The sequence below is a fragment of the Heptranchias perlo genome, chromosome 2, assembly GCF_035084215.1.
Source record: "Heptranchias perlo isolate sHepPer1 chromosome 2, sHepPer1.hap1, whole genome shotgun sequence".
Classification (NCBI taxonomy): Eukaryota; Metazoa; Chordata; class Chondrichthyes; order Hexanchiformes; family Hexanchidae; genus Heptranchias; species Heptranchias perlo.
This window is the reverse complement of record NC_090326.1, coordinates 90,411,839-90,438,846: the sequence shown is the minus strand read 5'-3', so window position 1 is coordinate 90,438,846 and position 27,008 is coordinate 90,411,839.

The window sequence follows — 27,008 nt, the reverse complement described above, 5'->3', positions numbered from 1 at the left end:
TGTGAGGAATGTCACAGTGAGAATGTGAGGAATATCACAGTGAGAGTGTGAGGAATATCACAGTGAGAGTGTGAGGAATATCACAGTGAGAGTGTGAGGAATGTCACAGTGAGAGTGTGAGGAATGTCACAGTGAGAGTGTGAGGAATGTCACAGTGAGAGTGTGAGGAATGTCACAGTGAGAGTGTGAGGAATGTCACAGTGAGAGTGTGAGGAATATCACAGTGAGAGTGTGAGGAATGTCACAGTGGGAGTGTGAGGAATATCACAGTGAGAGTGTGAGGAATGTCACAGTGAGAGTGTGAGAAATGTCACAGTGAGAGTGTGAGGAATGTCACAGTGGGAGTGTGAGGAATATCACAGTGAGAGTGTGAGGAATGTCACAGTGAGAGTGTGAGAAATATCACAGTGAGAGTGTGAGGAATATCACAGTGAGAGTGTGAGGAATGTCACAGTGAGAGTGTGAGGAATGTCACAGTGAGAGTGTGAGGAATATCACAGTGAGAGTGTGAGGAATGTCACAGTGAGAGTGTGAAGAATGTCACAGTGAGAGTGTGAGGAATGTCACAGTGAGAGTGTGAGGAATGTCACAGTGAGAGTGTGAGGAATGTCACAGTGAGAGTGTGAAGAATGTCACAGTGAGAGTGTGAGGAATGTCACAGTGAGAGTGTGAGGAATATCACAGTGAGAGTGTGAGGAATGTCACAGTGAGAGTGTGAGGAATGTCACAGTGAGAGTGTGAGGAATATCACAGTGAGAGTGTGCGGAATGTCACAGTGAGAGTGTGAGGAATGTCACAGTGAGAGTGTGAGGAATGTCACAGTGAGAGTGTGAGGAATGTCACAGCGGGAGTGTGAGGAATGTCACAGTGAGAGTGTGAGGAATGTCACAGTGAGAGTGTGAGGAATGTCACAGTGAGAGTGTGAGGAATGTCACAGTGAGAGTGTGAGGAATATCACAGTGAGAGTGTGAGGAATGTCACAGTGGGAGTGTGAGGAATATCACAGTGAGAGTGTGAGGAATATCACAGTGAGAGTGTGAGGAATGTCACAGTGAAAGTGTGAGGAATGTCACAGTGAGAGTGTGAGGAATGTCACAGTGAGAGTGTGAGGAATGTCACAGTGAGAGTGTGAGGAATATCACAGTGAGAGTGTGAGGAATGTCACAGTGAGAGTGTGAGGAATATCACAGTGAGAGTGTGAGGAATGTCACAAGTGAGTGTGTGAGGAATATCACAGTGAGAGTGTGAGGAATGTCACAGCGGGAGTGTGAGGAATGTCACAGTGAGAGTGTGAGGAATGTCACAGTGAGAGTGTGAGGAATATCACAGTGAGAGTGTGAGGAATATCACAGTGAGAGTGTGAGGAATGTCACAGTGAGAGTGTGAGGAATGTCACAGCGGGAGTGTGAGGAATGTCACAGTGAGAGTGTGAGGAATATCACAGTGAGAGTGTGAGGAATGTCACAGCGGGAGTGTGAGGAATGTCACAGTGAGAGTGTGAGGAATGTCACAGTGAGAGTGTGAGGAATATCACAGTGAGAGTGTGAGGAATATCACAGTGAGAGTGTGAGGAATGTCACAGTGAGAGTGTGAGGAATGTCACAGCGGGAGTGTGAGGAATGTCACAGTGAGAGTGTGAGGAATGTCACAGCGGGAGTGTGAGGAATGTCACAGTGAGAGTGTGAGGAATGTCACAGCGGGAGTGTGAGGAATGTCACAGTGAGAGTGTGAGGAATGTCACAGTGAGAGTGTGAGGAATATCACAGTGAGAGTGTGAGGAATGTCACAGTGAGAGTGTGAGGAATGTCACAGTGAGAGTGTGAGGAATGTCACAGTGAGAGTGTGAGGAATATCACAGTGAGAGTGTGCGGAATGTCACAGTGAGAGTGTGAGGAATATCACAGTGAGAGTGTGAGGAATGTCACAGTGAGAGTGTGAGGAATGTCACAGTGAGAGTGTGAGGAATGTCACAGCGGGAGTGTGAGGAATGTCACAGTGAGAGTGTGAGGAATGTCACAGTGAGAGTGTGAGGAATGTCACAGTGAGAGTGTGAGGAATGTCACAGCGGGAGTGTGAGGAATGTCACAGTGAGAGTGTGAGGAATGTCACAGTGAGAGTGTGAAGAATGTCACAGTGAGAGTGTGAGGAATGTCACAGTGAGAGTGTGAGGAATGTCACAGTGGGAGTGTGAGGAATGTCACAGTGAGAGTGTGAGGAATATCACAGTGAGTGTGTGAGGAATATCACAGCGGGAGTGTGAGGAATGTCACAGTGGGAGTGTGAGGAATGTCACAGCGGGAGTGTGAGGAATGTCACAGCGGGAGTGTGAGGAATGTCACAGTGAGAGTGTGAGGAATATCACAGCGGGAGTGTGAGGAATGTCACAGTGAGAGTGTGAGGAATGTCACAGTGAGAGTGTGAGGAATGTCACAGTGAGTGTGTGAGGAATGTCACAGTGAGAGTGTGAGGAATATCACAGTGAGGGTGTGAGGAATGTCACAGTGAGAGTGTGAGGAATGTCACAGTGAGAGTGTGAAGAATGTCACAGTGAGAGTGTGAGGAATGTCACAGTGAGAGTGTGAGGAATGTCACAGTGAGAATGTGCGGAATGTCACAGCGGCAGTGTGAGGAATGTCACAGTGAGAGTGTGAGGAATGTCACAGTGGGAGTGTGAGGAATATCACAGCGGGAGTGTGAGGAATGTCACAGTGAGAGTGTGAGGAATATCACGGTGAGAGTGTGAGGAATATCACAGTGAGAGTGTGAGGAATGTCACAGTGAGAATGTGCGGAATGTCACAGCGGCAGTGTGAGGAATGTCACAGTGAGAGTGTGAAGAATGTCACAGTGAGAGTGTGAGGAATGTCACAGTGAGAGTGTGAGGAATGTCACAGTGAGAGTGTGAAGAATGTCACAGTGAGAGTGTGAGGAATGTCACAGTGGGAGTGTGAGGAATATCACAGTGAGAGTGTGAGGAATGTCACAGTGAGAGTGTGAGGAATATCACAGTGAGAGTGTGAGGAATGTCACAGTGAGAGTGTGAGGAATATCACAGTGAGAGTGTGAGGAATGTCACAGTGAGAGTGTGAGGAATATCACAGTGAGAGTGTGAGGAATGTCACAGTGAGAGTGTGAGGAATGTCACAGTGAGAGTGTGAAGAATGTCACAGTGAGAGTGTGAGGAATGTCACAGTGAGAGTGTGAGGAATGTCACAGTGAGAGTGTGAGGAATGTCACAGTGAGAGTGTGAGGAATGTCACTGCGGGAGTGTGAGGAATGTCACTGCGGGAGTGTGAGGAATGTCACAGTGAGAGTGTGAGGAATGTCACTGCGGGAGTGTGAGGAATGTCACTGCGGGAGTGTGAGGAATGTCACAGTGAGAGTGTGAGGAATGTCACACTGAGAGTGTGAGGAATGTCACAGTGAGAGTGTGAGGAATATCACAGTGAGAGTGTGAGGAATATCACAGTGAGAGTGTGAGGAATGTCACAGTGAGAGTGTGAGGAATGTCACAGTGAGTGTGTGAGGAATGTCACAGTGGGAGTGTGAGGAATGTCACAGTGAGAGTGTGAGGAATATCACAGTGAGAGTGTGAAGAATATCACAGTGAGAGTGTGAGGAATGTCACAGCGGGAGTGTGAGGAATATCACAGTGAGAGTGTGAGGAATATCACAGTGAGAGTGTGAGGAATGTCACAGTGAGAGTGTGAGGAATGTCACAGTGAGAGTGTGAGGAATATCACAGTGAGAGTGTGAGGAATGTCACAGTGGGAGTGTGAAGAATATCACAGTGAGAGTGTGAGGAATGTCACAGCGGGAGTGTGAGGAATGTCACAGTGAGATTGTGAGGAATGTCACAGTGAGAGTGTGAGGAATGTCACAGTGAGAGTGTGAGAAATGTCACAGTGAGAGTGTGAGGAATGTCACAGTGGGAGTGTGAGGAATATCACAGTGAGAGTGTGAGGAATGTCACAGTGAGAGTGTGAGAAATATCACAGTGAGAGTGTGAGGAATGTCACAGTAGGAGTGTGAGGAATGTCACAGTGAGAGTGTGAAGAATATCACAGTGAGAGTGTGAGGAATGTCACAGTGAGAGTGTGCGGAATATCACAGTGAGAGTGTGAGGAATATCACAGTGAGAGTGTGAGGAATATCACAGTAGGAGTGTGAGGAATATCACAGTGAGAGTGTGAGGAATATCACAGTGAGAGTGTGAGGAATATCACAGTGGGAGTGTGAGGAATATCACAGTAGGAGTGTGAGGAATATCACAGTGAGAGTGTGAGGAATATCACAGTGAGAGTGTGAGGAATGTCACAGTGAGAGTGTGAGGAATATCACAGTAGGAGTGTGAGGAATATCACAGTGAGAGTGTGAGGAATATCACAGTGAGAGTGTGAGGAATGTCACAGTGAGAGTGTGAGGAATGTCACAGTGAGAGTGTGTGGAATATCACAGTGAGAGTGTGAGGAATGTCACAGTGAGAGTGTGAGGAATATCACAGTGGGAGTGTGAGGAATATCACAGTAGGAGTGTGAGGAATATCACAGTGAGAGTGTGAGGAATATCACAGTGAGAGTGTGAGGAATGTCACAGTGAGTGTGTGAGGAATGTCACAGTGAGAGTGTGAGGAATATCACAGTGAGAGTGTGAGGAATATCACAGTGAGAGTGTGAGGAATGTCACAGTGAGAGTGTGCGGAATGTCACAGTGAGAGTGTGAGGAATGTCACAGTGAGAGTGTGAGGAATATCACAGTGAGAGTGTGAGGAATGTCACAGTGAGAGTGTGAGGAATGTCACAGTGAGAGTGTGAGGAATATCACAGTGAGAGTGTGAGGAATGTCACAGTGAGAGTGTGAAGAATGTCACAGTGAGAGTGTGAGGAATGTCACAGTGAGAGTGTGCGGAATATCACAGTGAGAGTGTGAGGAATGTCACAGTGAGAGTGTGAGGAACATCACAGTGAGAGTGTGAGGAATGTCACAGTGAGAGTGTGAGGAATGTCACAGTGAGAGTGTGAGGAATATCACAGTGAGAGTGTGAGGAATGTCACAGTGAGAGTGTGAAGAATGTCACAGTGAGAGTGTGAGGAATGTCACAGTGAGAGTGTGAGGAATGTCACAGTGAGAGTGTGAGGAATATCACAGTGAGAGTGTGAGGAATATCACAGTGAGAGTGTGAGGAATGTCACAGTGAGAGTGTGAAGAATGTCACAGTGAGAGTGTGAGGAATGTCACAGTGAGAGTGTGAGGAATGTCACAGTGAGAGTGTGAGGAATATCACAGTGAGAGTGTGAGGAATGTCACAGTGAGAATGTGAGGAATATCACAGTGAGAGTGTGAGGAATATCACAGTGAGAGTGTGAGGAATATCACAGTGAGAGTGTGAGGAATGTCACAGTGAGAGTGTGAGGAATGTCACAGTGAGAGTGTGAGGAATGTCACAGTGAGAGTGTGAGGAATGTCACAGTGAGAGTGTGAGGAATATCAAAGTGAGAGTGTGAGGAATGTCACAGTGGGAGTGTGAGGAATATCACAGTGAGAGTGTGAGGAATGTCACAGTGAGAGTGTGAGAAATGTCACAGTGAGAGTGTGAGGAATGTCACAGTGGGAGTGTGAGGAATATCACAGTGAGAGTGTGAGGAATGTCACAGTGAGAGTGTGAGAAATATCACAGTGAGAGTGTGAAGAATGTCACAGTGAGAGTGTGAGGAATGTCACAGTGAGAGTGTGAGGAATATCACAGTGAGAGTGTGAGGAATATCACAGTGGGAGTGTGAGGAATATCACAGTGAGAGTGTGAGGAATGTCACAGTGAGAGTGTGAGGAATGTCACAGTGAGAGTGTGAGGAATATCACAGTGAGAGTGTGAGGAATATCACAGTGAGAGTGTGAGGAATGTCACAGTGAGAGTGTGAAGAATGTCACAGTGAGAGTGTGAGGAATATCACAGTGAGAGTGTGCGGAATGTCACAGTGAGAGTGTGAGGAATGTCACAGTGAGAGTGTGAGGAATGTCACAGCGGGAGTGTGAGGAATGTCACAGTGAGAGTGTGAGGAATGTCACAGTGAAAGTGTGAGGAATGTCACAGTGAGAGTGTGAGGAATATCACAGTGAGAGTGTGAGGAATGTCACAGTGAGAGTGTGAGGAATATCACAGTGAGAGTGTGAGGAATGTCACAGTGGGAGTGTGAGGAATATCACAGTGAGAGTGTGAGGAATATCACAGTGAGAGTGTGAGGAATGTCACAGTGAGAGTGTGAGGAATATCACAGTGAGAGTGTGAGGAATGTCACAGCGGGAGTGTGAGGAATGTCACAGTGAGAGTGTGAGGAATGTCACAGTGAGAGTGTGAGGAATGTCACAGTGAGAGTGTGAGGAATATCACAGTGAGAGTGTGAGGAATGTCACAGCGGGAGTGTGAGGAATGTCACAGTGAGAGTGTGAGGAATGTCACAGTGAGAGTGTGAGGAATATCACAGTGAGAGTGTGAGGAATGTCACAGCGGGAGTGTGAGGAATGTCACAGTGAGAGTGTGAGGAATATCACAGTGAGAGTGTGAGGAATGTCACAGCGGGAGTGTGAGGAATGTCACAGTGAGAGTGTGAGGAATATCACAGTGAGAGTGTGAGGAATGTCACAGTGAGAGTGTGAGGAATATCACAGTGAGAGTGTGAGGAATATCACAGTGAGAGTGTGAGGAATGTCACAGTGAGAGTGTGAGGAATATCACAGTGAGAGTGTGAGGAATGTCACAGTGAGAGTGTGAGGAATGTCACAGCGGGAGTGTGAGGAATGTCACAGTGAGAGTGTGAGGAATGTCACAGCGGGAGTGTGAGGAATGTCACAGTGAGAGTGTGAGGAATGTCACAGCGGGAGTGTGAGGAATGTCACAGTGAGAGTGTGAGGAATGTCACAGTGAGAGTGTGAGGAATGTCACAGTGAGAGTGTGAGGAATGTCACAGTGAGAGTGTGAGGAATGTCACAGTGAGAGTGTGAGGAATATCACAGTGAGAGTGTGAGGAATATCACAGTGAGAGTGTGAGGAATATCACAGTGAGAGTGTGAGGAATATCACAGTGAGAGTGTGCGGAATGTCACAGTGAGAGTGTGAGGAATATCACAGTGAGAGTGTGAGGAATGTCACAGTGAGAGTGTGAGGAATGTCACAGTGAGAGTGTGAGGAATATCACAGTGAGAGTGTGAGGAATGTCACAGCGGGAGTGTGAGGAATGTCACAGTGAGAGTGTGAGGAATGTCACAGTGAGAGTGTGAGGAATGTCACAGCGGGAGTGTGAGGAATGTCACAGTGAGAGTGTGAGGAATGTCACAGTGAGAGTGTGAGGAATGTCACAGTGAGAGTGTGAGGAATGTCACAGTGAGAGTGTGAGGAATGTCACAGTGAGAGTGTGAGGAATATCACAGTGAGAGTGTGAGGAATATCACAGTGAGAGTGTGAGGAATATCACAGTGAGAGTGTGAGGAATGTCACAGTGGGAGTGTGAGGAATATCACAGTGAGAGTGTGAGGAATATCACAGTGAGAGTGTGAGGAATGTCACAGTGGGAGTGTGAGGAATATCACAGTGAGAGTGTGAGGAATATCACAGTGAGAGTGTGAGGAATATCACAGTGAGAGTGTGAGGAATATCACAGTGAGAGTGTGAGGAATGTCACAGTGAGAGTGTGAGGAATGTCACAGTGAGAGTGTGAGGAATGTCACAGTGAGAGTGTGAGGAATATCACAGCGGGAGTGTGAGGAATATCACAGTGAGAGTGTGAGGAATATCACAGTGAGAGTGTGAGGAATGTCACAGTGAGAGTGTGAGGAATATCAAAGTGAGAGTGTGAGGAATGTCACAGTGAGAGTGTGAGGAATATCAAAGTGAGAGTGTGAGGAATGTCACAGTGGGAGTGTGCGGAATGTCACAGTGAGAGTGTGAGGAATGTCACAGTAGGAGTGTGAGGAATATCACAGTGAGAGTGTGCGGAATGTCACAGTAGGAGTGTGAGGAATATCACAGTGAGAGTGTGAGGAATGTCACAGTAGGAGTGTGAGGAATATCACAGTGAGAGTGTGAGGAATGTCACAGTGAGAGTGTGAGGAATATCACAGTAGGAGTGTGAGGAATATCACAGTGAGAGTGTGCGGAATGTCACAGTAGGAGTGTGAGGAATATCACAGTGAGAGTGTGAGGAATGTCACAGTGAGAGTGTGAGGAATGTCACAGTGAGAGTGTGAGGAATGTCACAGTGAGAGTGTGCGGAATGTCACAGTAGGAGTGTGAGGAATATCACAGTGAGAGTGTGAGGAATGTCACAGTGAGAGTGTGAGGAATATCACAGTGAGAGTGTGAGGAATGTCACAGTGAGAGTGTGAGGAATATCACAGTGAGAGTGTGAGGAATATCAAAGTGAGAGTGTGAGGAATGTCACAGTGAGAGTGTGAGGAATGTCACAGTAGGAGTGTGAGGAATATCACAGTGAGAGTGTGCGGAATGTCACAGTAGGAGTGTGAGGAATATCACAGTGAGAGTGTGAGGAATATCAAAGTGAGAGTGTGAGGAATGTCACAGTGAGAGTGTGAGGAATGTCACAGTAGGAGTGTGAGGAATGTCACAGTGAGAGTGTGAGGAATGTCACAGTGAGAGTGTGAGGAATATCACAGTAGGAGTGTGAGGAATATCACAGTGAGAGTGTGAGGAATGTCACAGTGAGAGTGTGAGGAATGTCACAGTGAGAGTGTGAGGAATGTCACAGTGAGAGTGTGAGGAATATCACAGTAGGAGTGTGAGGAATATCACAGTGAGAGTGTGAGGAATGTCACAGTGAGAGTGTGAGGAATGTCACAGTGAGAGTGTGAGGAATGTCACAGTGAGAGTGTGAGGAATGTCACAGTAGGAGTGTGAGGAATATCACAGTGAGAGTGTGCGGAATGTCACAGTAGGAGTGTGAGGAATATCACAGTGAGAGTGTGAGGAATGTCACAGTGAGAGTGTGAGGAATGTCACAGTGAGAGTGTGAGGAATGTCACAGTGAGAGTGTGAGGAATATCACAGTGAGAGTGTGAGGAATATCACAGTGAGAGTGTGCGGAATGTCACAGTGAGAGTGTGAGGAATATCACAGTGAGAGTGTGAGGAATGTCACAGTGAGAGTGTGAGGAATGTCACAGTGAGAGTGTGAGGAATGTCACAGCGGGAGTGTGAGGAATGTCACAGTGAGAGTGTGAGGAATGTCACAGTGAGAGTGTGAGGAATGTCACAGTGAGAGTGTGAGGAATGTCACAGTGAGAGTGTGAGGAATGTCACAGCGGGAGTGTGAGGAATGTCACAGTGAGAGTGTGAGGAATGTCACAGTGAGAGTGTGAGGAATGTCACAGTGAGAGTGTGAGGAATATCACAGTGAGAGTGTGAGGAATATCACAGTGAGAGTGTGAGGAATATCACAGTGAGAGTGTGAGGAATGTCACAGTGGGAGTGTGAGGAATATCACAGTGAGAGTGTGAGGAATATCACAGTGAGAGTGTGAGGAATGTCACAGTGGGAGTGTGAGGAATATCACAGTGAGAGTGTGAGGAATATCACAGTGAGAGTGTGAGGAATATCACAGTGAGAGTGTGAGGAATATCACAGTGAGAGTGTGAGGAATGTCACAGTGAGAGTGTGAGGAATGTCACAGTGAGAGTGTGAGGAATGTCACAGTGAGAGTGTGAGGAATATCAAAGTGAGAGTGTGCGGAATGTCACAGTGAGAGTGTGAGGAATATCACAGTGAGAGTGTGAGGAATATCACAGTGAGAGTGTGAGGAATGTCACAGTGAGAGTGTGAGGAATATCAAAGTGAGAGTGTGAGGAATGTCACAGTGAGAGTGTGAGGAATATCACAGTGAGAGTGTGAGGAATGTCACAGTGAGAGTGTGAGGAATATCACAGTGAGAGTGTGAGGAATGTCACAGTGGGAGTGTGCGGAATGTCACAGTGAGAGTGTGAGGAATGTCACAGTGAGAGTGTGAGGAATATCACAGTGAGAGTGTGCGGAATGTCACAGTAGGAGTGTGAGGAATATCACAGTGAGAGTGTGAGGAATGTCACAGTGAGAGTGTGAGGAATGTCACAGTAGGAGTGTGAGGAATATCACAGTGAGAGTGTGAGGAATGTCACAGTAGGAGTGTGAGGAATATCACAGTGAGAGTGTGCGGAATGTCACAGTAGGAGTGTGAGGAATATCACAGTGAGAGTGTGAGGAATGTCACAGTGAGAGTGTGAGGAATATCACAGTGAGAGTGTGAGGAATATCAAAGTGAGAGTGTGAGGAATGTCACAGTGAGAGTGTGAGGAATGTCACAGTAGGAGTGTGAGGAATATCACAGTGAGAGTGTGAGGAATGTCACAGTAGGAGTGTGAGGAATATCACAGTGAGAGTGTGAGGAATGTCACAGTAGGAGTGTGAGGAATATCAAAGTGAGAGTGTGAGGAATGTCACAGTGGGAGTGTGAGGAATATCACAGTGAGAGTGTGAGGAATGTCACAGTAGGAGTGTGAGGAATATCACAGTGAGAGTGTGAGGAATGTCACAGTGGGAGTGTGAGGAATGTCACAGTGAGAGTGTGAGGAATATCACAGTGAGAGTGTGAGGAATATCACAGTGAGAGTGTGAGGAATATCACAGTGAGAGTGTGAGGAATATCACAGTGAGAGTGTGAGGAATATCACAGTGAGATTGTGAGGAATATCACAGTGAGAGTGTGAGGAATATCACAGTGAGAGTGTGAGGAATGTCACAGTGAGAGTGTGAGGAATATCACAGTGAGAGTGTGAGGAATATCACAGTGAGAGTGTGAGGAATGTCACAGTGAGAGTGTGAGGAATGTCACAGTGAGAGAGTGTGCGGAATGTCACAGTGAGAGTGTGAGGAATGTCACAGTGAGAGTGTGAGGAATGTCACAGTGAGAGTGTGAGGAATGTCACAGTGAGATTGTGAGGAATGTCACAGTGAGAGTGTGAGGAATGTCACAGTGAGAGTGTGAGGAATGTCACAGTGAGAGTGTGAGGAATATCACAGTGAGAGTGTGAGGAATGTCACAGTGAGAGTGTGAGGAATATCACAGTGAGAGTGTGAGGAATATCACAGTGAGAGTGTGAGGAATGTCACAGTGAGAGTGTGAGGAATGTCACAGTGATAGTGTGAGGAATGTCACAGTGAGAGTGTGAGGAATGTCACAGTAGGAGTGTGAGGAATATCACAGTGAGAGTGTGAGGAATATCACAGTAGGAGTGTGAGGAATATCACAGTGAGAGTGTGAGGAATGTCACAGTAGGAGTGTGAGGAATATCACAGTGAGAGTGTGAGGAATGTCACAGTAGGAGTGTGAGGAATATCAAAGTGAGAGTGTGAGGAATGTCACAGTGGGAGTGTGAGGAATATCAAAGTGAGAGTGTGAGGAATGTCACAGTGGGAGTGTGAGGAATATCACAGTGAGAATGTGAGAAATATCACAGTGAGAGTGTGAGGAATATCACAGTGAGAGTGTGCGGAATGTCACAGTGAGAGTGTGAGGAATATCAAAGTGAGAGTGTGAGGAATGTCACAGTGGGAGTGTGAGGAATATCACAGTGAGAGTGTGAGGAATATCACAGTGAGAGTGTGAGGAATATCACAGTGAGATTGTGAGGAATATCACAGTGAGAGTGTGAGGAATATCACAGTGAGAGTGTGAGGAATGTCACAGTGAGAGTGTGAGGAATATCACAGTGAGAGTGTGAGGAATATCACAGTGAGAGTGTGAGGAATGTCACAGTGAGAGTGTGAGGAATGTCACAGTGAGAGAGTGTGCGGAATGTCACAGTGAGAGTGTGAGGAATGTCACAGTGAGAGTGTGAGGAATGTCACAGTGAGAGTGTGAGGAATGTCACAGTGAGATTGTGAGGAATGTCACAGTGAGAGTGTGAGGAATGTCACAGTGAGAGTGTGAGGAATGTCACAGTGAGAGTGTGAGGAATATCACAGTGAGAGTGTGAGGAATGTCACAGTGAGAGTGTGAGGAATATCACAGTGAGAGTGTGAGGAATATCACAGTGAGAGTGTGAGGAATGTCACAGTGAGAGTGTGAGGAATGTCACAGTGATAGTGTGAGGAATGTCACAGTGAGAGTGTGAGGAATGTCACAGTGAGAGTGTGAGGAATATCACAGTGAGAGTGTGCGGAATGTCACAGTGAGAGTGTGAGGAATATCACAGTGAGAGTGTGAGGAATGTCACAGTGGGAGTGTGAGGAATATCACAGTGAGAGTGTGAGGAATGTCACAGTGAGAGTGTGCGGAATGTCACAGTGGGAGTGTGAGGAATATCACAGTGAGAGTGTGAGGAATGTCACAGTGAGAGTGTGCGGAATGTCTCAGTGAGAGTGTGAGGAATATCAAAGTGAGAGTGTGAGGAATATCAAAGTGAGAGTGTGAGGAATGTCACAGTGAGAGTGTGAGGAATATCACAGTGAGAGTGTGAGGAATGTCACAGCGGGAGTGTGAGGAATGTCACAGTGAGAGTGTGAGGAATATCACAGTGAGAGTGTGAGGAATATCACAGTGAGAGTGTGAGGAATGTCACAGTGGGAGTGTGAGGAATATCACAGTGAGAGTGTGAGGAATATCACAGTGAGAGTGTGAGGAATGTCACAGTGAGAGTGTGAGGAATATCACAGGGAGAGTGTGAGGAATGTCACAGTGAGAGTGTGAGGAATGTCACAGTGGGAGTGTGAGGAATGTCACAGTGAGAGTGTGAGGAATATCACAGTGAGAGTGTGAGGAATATCACAGTGAGAGTGTGAGGAATGTCACAGTGAGAGTGTGAGGAATATCACAGTGAGAGTGTGAGGAATGTCACAGTGAGAGTGTGCGGAATGTCACAGTGAGAGTGTGAGGAATATCAAAGTGAGAGTGTGAGGAATGTCACAGTGGGAGTGTGAGGAATATCACAGTGAGAGTGTGAGGAATGTCACAGTGAGAGTGTGAGGAATGTCACAGTGAGAGTGTGCGGAATGTCACAGTGAGAGTGTGAGGAATATCAAAGTGAGAGTGTGAGGAATGTCACAGTGGGAGTGTGAGGAATATCACAGTGAGAGTGTGAGGAATATCACAGTGAGAGTGTGAGGAATATCACAGTGAGAGTGTGAGGAATATCAAAGTGGGAGTGTGAGGAATATCACAGTGAGAGTGTGAGGAATATCAAGGTGAGAGTGTGAGGAATATCACAGTGGGAGTGTGAGGAATGTCACAGTGAGAGTGTGAGGAATGTCACAGTGGGAGTGTGAGGAATATCACAGTGAGATTGTGCGGAATATCACAGTGAGAGTGTGAGGAATATCAAAGTGAGAGTGTGAGGAATGTCACAGTGGGAGTGTGAGGAATATCACAGTGAGAGTGTGAGGAATATCACAGTGAGAGTGTGAGGAATGTCACAGTGAGAGTGTGAGGAATGTCACAGTGAGAGTGTGAGGAATGTCACAGTGAGAGTGTGAGGAATATCACAGTGAGAGTGTGCGGAATGTCACAGTGAGAGTGTGAGGAATATCAAAGTGAGAGTGTGAGGAATGTCACAGTGGGAGTGTGAGGAATATCACAGTGAGAGTGTGAGGAATATCACAGTGAGAGTGTGAGGAATATCACAGTGAGAGTGTGAGGAATATCACAGTGAGAGTGTGAGGAATGTCACAGTAGGAGTGTGAGGAATATCACAGTGAGAGTGTGAGGAATATCACAGTGAGAGTGTGAGGAATGTCACAGTAGGAGTGTGAGGAATATCACAGTGAGAGTGTGAGGAATATCACAGTGAGAGTGTGCGGAATGTCACAGTGAGAGTGTGAGGAATATCACAGTGAGAGTGTGAGGAATGTCACAGTAGGAGTGTGAGGAATATCACAGTGAGAGTGTGAGGAATATCACAGTGGGAGTGTGAGGAATATCACAGTGAGAGTGTGAGGAATGTCACAGTGAGAGTGTGAGGAATGTCACAGTGAGAGTGTGAGGAATGTCACAGTGAGAGTGTGCGGAATGTCACAGTGAGAGTGTGAGGAATATCACAGTGAGAGTGTGAGGAATATCACAGTGAGAGTGTGAGGAATGTCACAGTAGGAGTGTGAGGAATATCACAGTGAGAGTGTGAGGAATATCACAGTGAGAGTGTGAGGAATATCACAGTGAGAGTGTGAGGAATATCACAGTGAGAGTGTGAGGAATATCACAGTAGGAGTGTGAGGAATATCACAGTGAGAGTGTGAGGAATATCACAGTGGGAGTGTGAGGAATATCACAGTGAGAGTGTGAGGAATGTCACAGTGAGAGTGTGAGGAATGTCACAGTGAGAGTGTGAGGAATGTCACAGTGAGAGTGTGCGGAATGTCACAGTGAGAGTGTGAGGAATGTCACAGTGAGAGTGTGAGGAATATCACAGTGAGAGTGTGAGGAATATCACAGTGAGAGTGTGAGGAATATCACAGTGAGAGTGTGAGGAATGTGACAGTAGGAGTGTGAGGAATATCACAGTGAGAGTGTGAGGAATATCACAGTGAGAGTGTGAGGAATATCACAGTGAGAGTGTGAGGAATGTCACAGTGAGAGTGTGAGGAATATCACAGTGAGAGTGTGAGGAATATCACAGTGAGAGTGTGCGGAATGTCACAGTGAGAGTGTGAGGAATATCACAGTGAGAGTGTGAGGAATGTCACTGCGGGAGTGTGAGAAATGTCACAGTGAGAGTGTGAGGAATGTCACAGTGAGAGTGTGAGAAATGTCACAGTGAGAGTGTGAGGAATATCACAGTGAGAGTGTGAGGAATGTCACAGTGAGAGTGTGAGGAATATCACAGCGGGAGTGTGAGGAATGTCACAGTGAGAGTGTGAGGAATGTCACAGTGAGAGTGTGAGGAATGTCACAGTGAGAGTGTGAGGAATATCACAGTGAGAGTGTGAGGAATGTCACAGTGAGAGTGTGAGGAATGTCACAGTGAGAGTGTGAGGAATGTCACAGTGAGAGTGTGAGGAATATCACAGTGAGAGTGTGAGGAATGTCACAGTGAGAGTGTGAGGAATATCACAGTGAGAGTGTGAGGAATATCACAGTGAGAGTGTGAGGAATGTCACAGCGAGAGTGTGAGGAATGTCACAGTGAGAGTGTGAGGAATGTCACAGTGAGAGTGTGAGGAATGTCACAGTGAGAGTGTGAGGAATGTCACAGTGAGAGTGTGAGGAATATCACAGTGAGAGTGTGAGGAATGTCACAGCGAGAGTGTGAGGAATGTCACAGTGAGAGTGTGAGGAATGTCACAGTGAGAGTGTGAGGAATGTCACAGCGGGAGTGTGAGGAATGTCACAGTGAGAGTGTGAGAAATGTCACAGTAGGAGTGTGAGGAATGTCACAGTGAGAGTGTGAGGAATGTCACAGCGGGAGTGTGAGGAATGTCACTGCGGGAGTGTGAGAAATGTCACAGTAGGAGTGTGAGGAATGTCACAGTGAGAGTGTGAGGAATGTCACAGTGAGAGTGTGAGGAATGTCACAGTGAGAGTGTGCGGAATGTCACAGTAGGAGTGTGAGGAATGTCACAGTGAGAGTGTGAAGAATGTCACAGTGGGAGTGTGAGGAATATCACAGTGAGAGTGTGAGGAATGTCACAGTGAGAGTGTGCGGAATGTCACAGTAGGAGTGTGAGGAATGTCACAGTGAGAGTGTGAGGAATGTCACAGTGAGAGTGTGAGGAATGTCACAGTGAGAGTGTGAGGAATGTCACAGTGAGAGTGTGAGGAATATCACAGCGGGAGTGTGAGGAATGTCACAGTGAGAGTGTGAGGAATGTCACTGCGGGAGTGTGAGAAATGTCACAGTAGGAGTGTGAGGAATGTCACAGCGGGAGTGTGAGGAATGTCACAGTGAGAGTGTGCGGAATGTCACAGTGAGAGTGTGAAGAATGTCACAGTGAGAGTGTGAGGAATATCACAGTGAGAGTGTGAGAAATGTCACAGTGAGAGTGTGTGGAATATCACAGTGAGAGTGTGAGAAATGTCACAGTGAGAGTGTGAGGAATATCACAGTGAGAGTGTGTGGAATATCACAGTGAGAGTGTGAGGAATGTCACTGCGGGAGTGTGAGGAATGTCACAGTAGGAGTGTGAGGAATGTCACAGTAGGAGTGTGAGGAATGTCACTGCGGGAGTGTGAGGAATGTCACAGTAGGAGTGTGAGGAATGTTACAGTGAGAGTGTGAAGAATGTTACATTGGGAGTGTGCGGAATGCACGCAGGTTAATAAGGCGATAAAAAATGCAAATCAAGCACTAGGGTTCATTTCTTGAGGAATAGAATTGAAAAGCAAAGAAGTTATGTTCAACTTTTAAAAAATTCATTCATGGGATGTGGGCGTTGCTGGCGATGCCGGCAATTATTGCCCATCCCTAATTGCCCTTGAGAAGGTGGTGGTGAGCCGCCTTCTTGAACTGTTGCAGTCCGTGTGGTGAAGATTCTCCCACAGTGCTGTTAGGCAGTGAGTTCCGGGATTTTGACCCAGCGACGAGGAAGGAATAACAATATATTTCCAATTGTAAACAATTTTACAACACCAAGTTATAGTCCAGCAATTTTATTTTAACTTCACAAGCTTTCGGAGGCTTCCTCCTTCCTCAGGTAAATGTTCAGGAGCTCCTCGAAGCCTCCGCATTTATACATATAGAACAATACATGGTGTTTACAGAATGCCCCTGCAACTGCCCGTTGCCAAGGCAATCACCGTGTCAGACAGAGAGGTGTCACCTGCAGAACCCCCGAATACACATTCAACAAAAAAACAAACAGGAAAAAAAAACAGAGAGAGGCAGAAACATCCGGAAGGCAGAGAAAGCCAGCAAATGACCCATTATATTAAAAACAGATAACATTTGTTCGCTGGTGGGGTAACGTGTAGCGTGACATGAACCCAAGATCCCGGTTGAGGCCGTCCTCATGGGTGCGGAACTTGGCTATCAATTTCTGCTCGACGATTTTGCGTTGTCGTGTGTCTCGAAGGCCGCCTTGGATTACGCTTACCCGAAGGTCGGTGGATGAATGTCCATGACTGCTGAAGTGTTCCCCGACTGGGAGGGAACCCTCCTGTTTGGCGATTGTTGCGCGGTGTCCGTTCATCCGTTGTCGCAGCGTCTGCATGGTCTCGCCAATGTACCATGCTCTGGGGCATCCTTATATTTCCAAGTCGGGATGATGTGTGACTTGGAGGGGAACGTGCAGGTGGTGTTGTTCCCATGCGCCTACTGCCCTTGTCCTTCTAGGTGGTAGAGGTCGTGGGTTTGGGAGGTGCTGTTGAAGAAGCCTTGGCGAGTTGCTGCAGTGCATCCTGTGGATGGTGCACACTGCAGCCACAGTGCGCCGGTGGTGAAGGGAGTGAATGTTTAGGGTGGTGGATGGAGTGCCAATCAAGCAGGCTGCTTTGTCTTGGATGGTGTCGAGCTTCTTGAGTGTTGTTGGAGCTGCACTCATCCAGGCAATTGGAGAGTATTCCATCACACTCCTGACTTGTGCCTTGTAGATGGTGGAAAGGCTTTGGGGAGTCAGGAGGTGAGTCACTCACCACAGAATACCCAGCCCCGGACCTGCTCTTGTCGCCACAGTATTTATCAGTATTTATGTGGCTGGTCCAGTTAAGTTTCTGGTCAATGGTGACCCCCAGGATGTTGATGGGGGGGATTCAGTGATGGTAATGCCGTTGAATGTCAAGGGGAGGTAGTTAGACTCTCTCTTGTTGGAGATGGTCATTGCTTGGCACTTGTGTGGCACGAATGTTACTTGCCACTTATCGGCCTGAGCCTGGATGTTGCATGTGGGCACAGACTGCTTCATTATCTGAGGGGTTGCGAATGGAACTGACCACTGTGCAATTTTCATTCCCATTTCTGACCTTATGATGGAGGGAAGAACAATGATGGAGCAGCTGAAGATGGTTGGACCTGGGACACTGCCCTGAGGAACTCCTGCAGCAATGTCATGAGGCTGAGATGATTGGCCTTCAACAACCACTACCATCTTCCTTTGTGCTAGGTATGACTCCAGCCACTGGAGAGTTTTCCCCCCATTCCCAATGATTTCAATTTTACTAGATAATCCCAAATGCGGGCCCATCTTAAGCGCAACTCCATGTTTGAATTCCTTCAATCAGGTTTCTGTTCCTGTCACAGTACTGAAACGGCCCTTATCAAAGTCACAAATGACAACCTAAGTGACTGTGACAATGGTAAACTAACCCTCCTTATCTTTCTCGACCTGTCTGCAGCCTTTGACATGGTGGACTGCACCATCCTGCCCAATGTCTCTCCTCCTTCGTCCATCTGGATTTGACTGCGCTCACCTGGTTCCATTCTTATCTATCCAGTCGTAACCAGAGAATCACCTACAATGGCTTCTCTTCCCGCTCCTGCATCGTTACCTCTGGATTCCCCCAAGGATCTATCCTTGGCCCCCTCCTACTTCTCAACTACATGCTGCCCCTCGGCGACATCATCGAAAAACACCTCAGATTCCATGTGTACGCTAACGACACCCAGCTCTAACTCACAACCACCTCCCTCGACCCCTCCACTGTCTCTCATTTGTCCAATTGCTTGTCTGACATCCAGTACTAGATGAGGAAAAATTTCCTCCAAATTAATATTGGGCAGACCGAAGCCATTGTCCTTGGTCCCAGCTGCAAACTCCGTTCCCTAGTCACCGACTCCCTCCTTCTCCCTCGCCACTGTCTGAGACTGAACCAAACCGTTCACAACCTTGGCATCCTATTTGACCCTGAGATAAGCTTCTGACCACATATCCATTCCATCACCAAGACCGCCTACTTCCACCTCCGTAACATCGCCCGTCTCTGCCCCTGCCTCAGCTCATCTGCTGCTGAAACCCTCATCCATGCCTTTGTCACCTCCAGACTTGACTATTCCAATGGTCTCCTTGTTGGCCTCCCATTTTCTACCCTCCATAAACTTGAGCTCATTCAAAACTCTGCTGCCTGTATCCTAACTCGCACCAAGTCCTGTTCTCCCATCACCCCTCTGCTCGCTGACCTACAATAGCTCCTGGTTCGGGAACACCTCGATTTTAAAATGCTCATCCTTTTTTTCAAATCCCTCCATGGCCTTGCCCCTCCCTATTTCTGTAACCTCCTCCAGCCCTACAACCCTCCGAGATCTCTGCACTCCTCCAATTCTTGCCTCTTGTGCATCCCCAATTTTAATTGCTCCACCATTGGCAGCCGTGCTTTCAGCACCTGGGCCCTAAGCTCTGGAATTCCCTCCCTATTCCTCTCCGCCTCTCTACCTCTCTCCCCTCCTTTAAGACACTTCTTAAAACCTACCTCTTTGACCAAGCTTTTGGTCATCTGCCCTAATATCTCCTTATGTGGCTCGGTGTGAAATTTTGTTTGATAACGCTCCTGTGAAGCAGCTTGGGATGTTTTACTATGTTAAAAGTGCTATATAAATGCAAGTTGTTGTTGTGGTTGTTGTAGTAGTAGTAGTAGCGGTAGTAGTCGGGCTCATTGATGCCACACCTGGTCAAATGCTGCCTCATACAGAACTTGTATAGAACCCTCGTTAGAACACACTTGGAGTATTGTGCACAGTTCTGGTCTCCATATTGTAAAAAGACATAGAGGCATTGGAGAGGGTGCAAAATAGATTCACAAGGATGATACCAGAACTGAGAAGATTTCCTTATCAAGAAAGGCTGAACAGGCTGGGACTCTTTTCTCTAGAAAAGAGAAGTCTATGGGGTGACCTGAAAGAAGTCTTTAAGATAATGCAAGGGTTGCATAGGGTCGACGTAGAGAAAATGTTTCCACATGAATGGGGAGTCCAAAACTAGAGGTCATAAATGTAAAATAATCGCTAAAAATTCCAATAGGGAATTCAGGAGAAACTTCTTTACCCAAAGAGTGGTAAAAATGTGGAACATGCTACTAAAAGGAGTAGTTGAGGCAAATAGCAGAGATGCATTTAATGGAAAGCACATGAGGGAGAAAGGAATAGAAGGGCATCCTGATAGGGTTAGATGAAGTAGGGTGGAAGGAGGCTGAGGACCATAAACGCCAACATGGATCAGTTAGGCCAAATGATCAGTTTCTGTGCTGTCGTTTCGATATAAATATCACAGTGGGAGTGTGAGGAATGTCACAGTGAGAGTGTGAGGAATATCACAGTGAGAGTGTGAGGAATATCACAGTGAGAGTGTGAGGAATATCACAGTGAGAGTGTGAGGAATGTCACAGTGAGAGTGTGAGGAATATCACAGTGAGAGTGTGAGGAATGTCACAGTGAGAGTGTGAGGAATGTCACAGTGAGAGTGTGAGGAATATCACAGTGAGAGTGTGAGGAATGTCACAGTGAGAGTGTGAGGAATATCACAGTGAGAGTGTGAGGAATATCACAGTGAGAGTGTGAGGAATATCACAGTGAGAGTGTGAGGAATGTAACAGTGAGAGTGTGAGGAATGTCACAGTGAGAGTGTGAGGAATGTCACAGTGAGAGTGTGAGGAATGTCACAGCGGGAGTGTGAGGAATGTCACAGTGAGAGTGTGAGGAATGTCACTGCGGGAGTGTGAGGAATGTCACAGGGAGAGTGTGAGGAATGTCACAGTGAGAGTGTGAGGAATGTCACAGGGAGAGTGTGAGGAATGTCACAGTGTGAGTGTGAGGAATATCACAGTGTGAGTGTGAGGAATGTCACAGTGGGAGTGTGAGGAATGTCACAGCGGGAGTGTGAGGAATGTCACAGTGGGAGTGTGAGGAATATCACAGTGAGAGTGTGAGGAATGTCACAGTGGGAGTGTGAGGAATATCACAGTGTGAGTGTGAGGAATGTCACAGTGTGAGTGTGAGGAATGTCACAGTGGGAGTGAGGAATATCACAGTGTGAGTGTGAGGAATATCACAGTGTGAGTGTGAGGAATGTCACAGTGGGAGTGAGGAATATCACAGTGTGAGTGTGAGGAATATCACAGTGTGAGTGTGAGGAATGTCACAGTGTGAGTGTGAGGAATGTCACAGTGGGAGTGAGGAATATCACAGTGTGAGTGTGAGGAATATCACAGTGTGAGTGTGAGGAATGTCACAGTGGGAGTGAGGAATATCACAGTGTGAGTGTGAGGAATATCACAGTGTGAGTGTGAGGAATGTCACAGTGTGAGTGTGAGGAATGTCACAGTGGGAGTGAGGAATATCACAGTGTGAGTGTGAGGAATATCACAGTGTGAGTGTGAGGAATGTCACAGTGAGAGTGTGAGGAATATCACAGTGAGAGTGTGAGGAATGTCACAGTGGGAGTGAGGAATATCACAGTGTGAGTGTGAGGAATATCACAGTGTGAGTGTGAGATCACAGTGAGAGTGTGAGGAATATCACAGTGTGAGTGTGAGGAATGTCACAGTGGGAGTGAGGAATATCACAGTGTGAGTGTGAGGAATATCACAGTGTGAGTGTGAGGAATGTCACAGTGGGAGTGAGGAATATCACAGTGTGAGTGTGAGGAATATCACAGTGTGAGTGTGAGGAATGTCACAGTGGGAGTGTGAGGAATATCACAGTGAGAGTGTGAGGAATGTCACAGTGAGAGTGTGAGGAATGTCACAGTGAGAGTGTGAGGAATGTCACAGTGAGAGTGTGAGGAATATCACAGTGAGAGTGTGAGGAATGTCACAGTGAGAGTGTGAGGAATATCACAGTGAGAGTGTGAGGAATATCACAGTGAGAGTGTGAGGAATGTCACAAGTGTGAGTGTGAGGAATATCACAGTGAGTGTGTGAGGAATGTCACAGTGAGAGTGTGAGGAATGTCACAGAGGGAGTGTGAGGAATATCACAAGTGAGAGTGTGAGGAATGTCACAAGTGTGAGTGTGAGGAATATCACAGTGAGTGTGTGAGGAATGTCACAGTGAGAGTGTGAGGAATGTCACAGTGGGAGTGTGAGGAATGTCACAGTGAGAGTGTGAGGAATGTCACTGCGGGAGTGTGAGGAATGTCACAGTGAGAGTGTGAGGAATGTCACAGTGAGAGTGTGAGGAATATCACAGTGAGAGTGTGAGGAATATCACAGTGTGAGTGTGAGGAATGTCACAGTGGGAGTGTGAGGAATGTCACAGTGAGAGTGTGAGGAATGTCACAGCGGGAGTGTGAGGAATGTCACAGTGAGAGTGTGAGGAATGTCACAGTGAGAGTGTGAGGAATGTCACAGTGAGAGTGTGAGGAATATCACAGTGAGAGTGTGAGGAATGTCACAAGTGTGAGTGTGAGGAATATCACAGTGAGTGTGTGAGGAATGTCACAGTGAGAGTGTGAGGAATGTCACAGAGGGAGTGTGAGGAATATCACAAGTGAGAGTGTGAGGAATGTCACAGTGAGAGTGTGAGGAATGTCACAAGTGTGAGTGTGAGGAATATCACAGTGAGTGTGTGAGGAATGTCACAGTGAGAGTGTGAGGAATGTCACAGAGGGAGTGTGAGGAATATCACAGTGAGAGTGTGAGGAATATCACAGTGAGAGTGTGCGGAATGTCACAGTGAGAGTGTGAGGAATATCACAGTGAGAGTGTGAGGAATATCACAGTGAGAGTGTGAGGAATATCAAAGTGAGAGTGTGAGGAATGTCACAGTGAGAGTGTGCGGAATGTCACAGTATGAGTGTGAGGAATATCACAGTGAGAGTGTGAGGAATGTCACAGTGAGAGTGTGAGGAATATCACAGTGAGAGTGTGAGGAATGTCACAGTGAGAGTGTGAGGAATGTCACAGTGAGAGTGTGAGGAATGTCACAGAGGGAGTGTGAGGAATATCACAAGTGAGAGTGTGAGGAATGTCACAAGTGTGAGTGTGAGGAATATCACAGTGAGAGTGTGAGGAATGTCACAGTGAGAGTGTGAGGAATATCACAGTGAGAGTGTGAGGAATGTCACAAGTGAGTGTGTGAGGAATATCACAGTGGGAGTGTGAGGAATATCACAGTGGGAGTGTGAGGAATGTCACAGTGAGAGTGTGAGGAATGTCACAAGTGAGTGTGTGAGGAATATCACAGTGGGAGTGTGAGGAATATCACAGTGGGAGTGTGAGGAATATCACAGTGGGAGTGTGAGGAATGTCACAGTGAGAGTGTGAGGAATGTCACAGTAGGAGTGTGAGGAATGTCACAGTGGGAGTGTGAGGAATATCACAGTGAGAGTGTGAGGAATGTCACAGTGGGAGTGTGCGGAATGTCAAAGTGGGAGTGTGAGGAATATCACAGTGAGAGTGTGAGGAATGTCAAAGTGGGAGTGTGCGGAATGTCACAGTGAGAGTGCAAGGAATTTCACAGTGGGGGTGTGAGGAATGTCACAGGAAGAGTGTGAGGAATATCACAGTGGGAGTGTGAGGAATGTCACAGTGAGAGTGTGAGGAATGTCACAGTGAGAGTGTGAGGAATATCACAGTGAGAGTGTGAGGAATGTCACAGTGAGAGTGTGAGGAATATCACAGTGAGAGTGTGAGGAATGTCACTGCGGGAGTGTGAGGAATGTCACAGTGAGAGTGTGAGGAATGTCACAGTGAGAGTGTGAGGAATATCACAGTGAGAGTGTGAGGAATATCACAGTGTGAGTGTGAGGAATGTCACAGTGGGAGTGTGAGGAATGTCACAGTGAGAGTGTGAGGAATGTCACAGCGGGAGTGTGAGGAATGTCACAGTGAGAGTGTGAGGAATGTCACAGTGAGAGTGTGAGGAATGTCACAGTGAGAGTGTGAGGAATATCACAGTGAGAGTGTGAGGAATGTCACAAGTGTGAGTGTGAGGAATATCACAGTGAGTGTGTGAGGAATGTCACAGTGAGAGTGTGAGGAATGTCACAGAGGGAGTGTGAGGAATATCACAAGTGAGAGTGTGAGGAATGTCACAGTGAGAGTGTGAGGAATGTCACAAGTGTGAGTGTGAGGAATATCACAGTGAGTGTGTGAGGAATGTCACAGTGAGAGTGTGAGGAATGTCACAGAGGGAGTGTGAGGAATATCACAGTGAGAGTGTGAGGAATGTCACAGTGAGAGTGTGAGGAATGTCACAGTGAGAGTGTGAGGAATGTCACAAGTGTGAGTGTGAGGAATATCACAGTGAGTGTGTGAGGAATGTCACAGTGAGAGTGTGAGGAATGTCACAGAGGGAGTGTGAGGAATATCACAGTGAGAGTGTGAGGAATGTCACAGTGAGAGTGTGCGGAATGTCACAGTGAGAGTGTGAGGAATATCACAGTGAGAGTGTGAGGAATATCACAGTGAGAGTGTGAGGAATATCAAAGTGAGAGTGTGAGGAATGTCACAGTGAGAGTGTGAGGAATGTCACAGTGAGAGTGTGAGGAATGTCACAGTGAGAGTGTGCGGAATGTCACAGTATGAGTGTGAGGAATATCACAGTGAGAGTGTGAGGAATGTCACAGTGAGAGTGTGAGGAATATCACAGTGAGAGTGTGAGGAATGTCACAGTGAGAGTGTGAGGAATGTCACAGTGAGAGTGTGAGGAATGTCACAGAGGGAGTGTGAGGAATATCACAAGTGAGAGTGTGAGGAATGTCACAAGTGTGAGTGTGAGGAATATCACAGTGAGAGTGTGAGGAATGTCACAGTGAGAGTGTGAGGAATATCACAGTGAGAGTGTGAGGAATGTCACAAGTGAGTGTGTGAGGAATATCACAGTGGGAGTGTGAGGAATATCACAGTGGGAGTGTGAGGAATGTCACAGTGAGAGTGTGAGGAATGTCACAAGTGAGTGTGTGAGGAATATCACAGTGGGAGTGTGAGGAATATCACAGTGGGAGTGTGAGGAATGTCACAGTGAGAGTGTGAGGAATGTCACAGTAGGAGTGTGAGGAATGTCACAGTGGGAGTGTGAGGAATATCACAGTGAGAGTGTGAGGAATGTCACAGTGGGAGTGTGCGGAATGTCAAAGTGGGAGTGTGAGGAATATCACAGTGAGAGTGTGAGGAATGTCAAAGTGGGAGTGTGCGGAATGTCACAGTGAGAGTGCAAGGAATTTCACAGTGGGGGTGTGAGGAATGTCACAGGAAGAGTGTGAGGAATATCACAGTGGGAGTGTGAGGAATGTCACAGGGAGAGTGTGCGGAATGTCACAGTGAGAGTGCAAGGAATTTCACAGTGGGAGTGTGCGGAATATCACAGTGAGAGTGTGAGGAATGTCACAGTGGGGGTGTGAGGAATGTCACAGTGAGAGTGTGAGGAATGTCACAGTGTGAGTGTGAGTAATGTCACAGCGGGAGAGTATTTTCATTGTTGTTCTCCTGTTTGGCTGCTGTAACTTTAGCAGAGGAGTCGCGGATTCCCAGTAGATCAGCGTAAATGGTGTTTTCACCGTTTTCCAGGGGTTTCCACGGCTCTTCGGCGGTACACAAGCGGGAGAACCTTGGCAGAGATTTTCCCTCATCGTCCAAATAAGAAGCCAGTTCTATACTTGAACCACTGGAGCATGTTCTAGGTAAGCTTAATGTGAAACATCTTGATGTTATAAAATCCTAACTTTAAAAACATCCTGTGGTGAAATTATTCACACAGATGGCATCAAGATTTCAAGAGTGAAACAATGATGTTGAGAATATTCCCTGAATAAGCTGAAATGACATTGCTGTCCACACTGACTTCTAATGAAGGAAATGTTGCATTAAGGCTTAGCTGGCAAGACCGCAGAATTCTATTTATTACCCACATGCTGTTACTAGATACTACATTTATCAAACTGACACCAGGAATGCAATTACTGTATTTTTCTATTCTACTTGATATTGTAGCATCTAGCCTTGCAGCTGATATCTGAAATGTAGCATATTATTGCGATACTGTGTATTAATAAAATGATTTTTATAGCTATTTGAATGAAACAAAATTATCTTTGGTTGTTTGATTTAGTTGTTAGATTAAAATTTTGCGGTTTCAGGTGGGAATAGCCTCTCGAGACCACCACACAATCAGATGCATACCTATTGGACCACAAGGGAATTGGGCTCTTTATAGATCATAGACCACTGGATGCTATAGAGATACACAGTCCAGCAGGAAACTGAGTGATACTGATGAAAGTTTCCTCTCCAGGAATCATAAGAATGTACGCTGTTTCTCTGGGGTGTCTGCGACTCTTCTTCCAAAGTTACAGCAGACAAATGTGAGAACCCCAGTGGAAATTCATTCCCCACATCATCTCTTATACTGATCAACCTATTCTTTCGCCAAAAACTATCCAGCTCCCTCTTGGATTTGTCGAAACCATGGAGGTGATATTGGTCTTTGCCAGTATCACGAATCGGGCATGGTGTAGAACAGGCTGCTGATTTGCTGTGAGCCTGTTTCGTGCTACTGGTCAATTTTAAGATCAATTTCACTCCCTATCACTTGCCCTGCCTCCCTGGGCAGTCTGTTCCACATATTCATCGGTCTCTGTGTGGAGCAGTTAACCTTCCCTCCTTTGAGCTTGAGCCCATGCCCACTGATTGCAGACTTTGTGTAGACATTGAGGTTATTTAATAGAATCAGATTTCACGGATGAATACACCTAAGAGCAATAGAAAGAGTATTCAAAAATAAACAAATAGTTAAAAACCTATGTCAATCCTTTGCAATTTCCAACATACTGTTTTTATGATTTTCACAGATGTATGGCAAATGAATGTGTGAAATGTTTATTGATGGCAATAATGCTTCAAATAATTACCATTTGTACATTTTTTTCTTTCTCTCTGGCATGCTCCCAATGAAGACATCTGTCACAAGATGCACCATTTAAAAAAATAAATTAATGGAAAATCTTGTTATAGAAAAGCTAATGAATCAGTGGGGTGAAAGCCAAAAGTTTGAATGGATTTCCTTTCTAACAGTGCCACGTACACGAGAAGGAATATTGTGCATATGTTAACTTTTTAATGAGATCTATTTGCACGCGTGCCCACACTCAATTTGGACACTGATAATATGCACAAC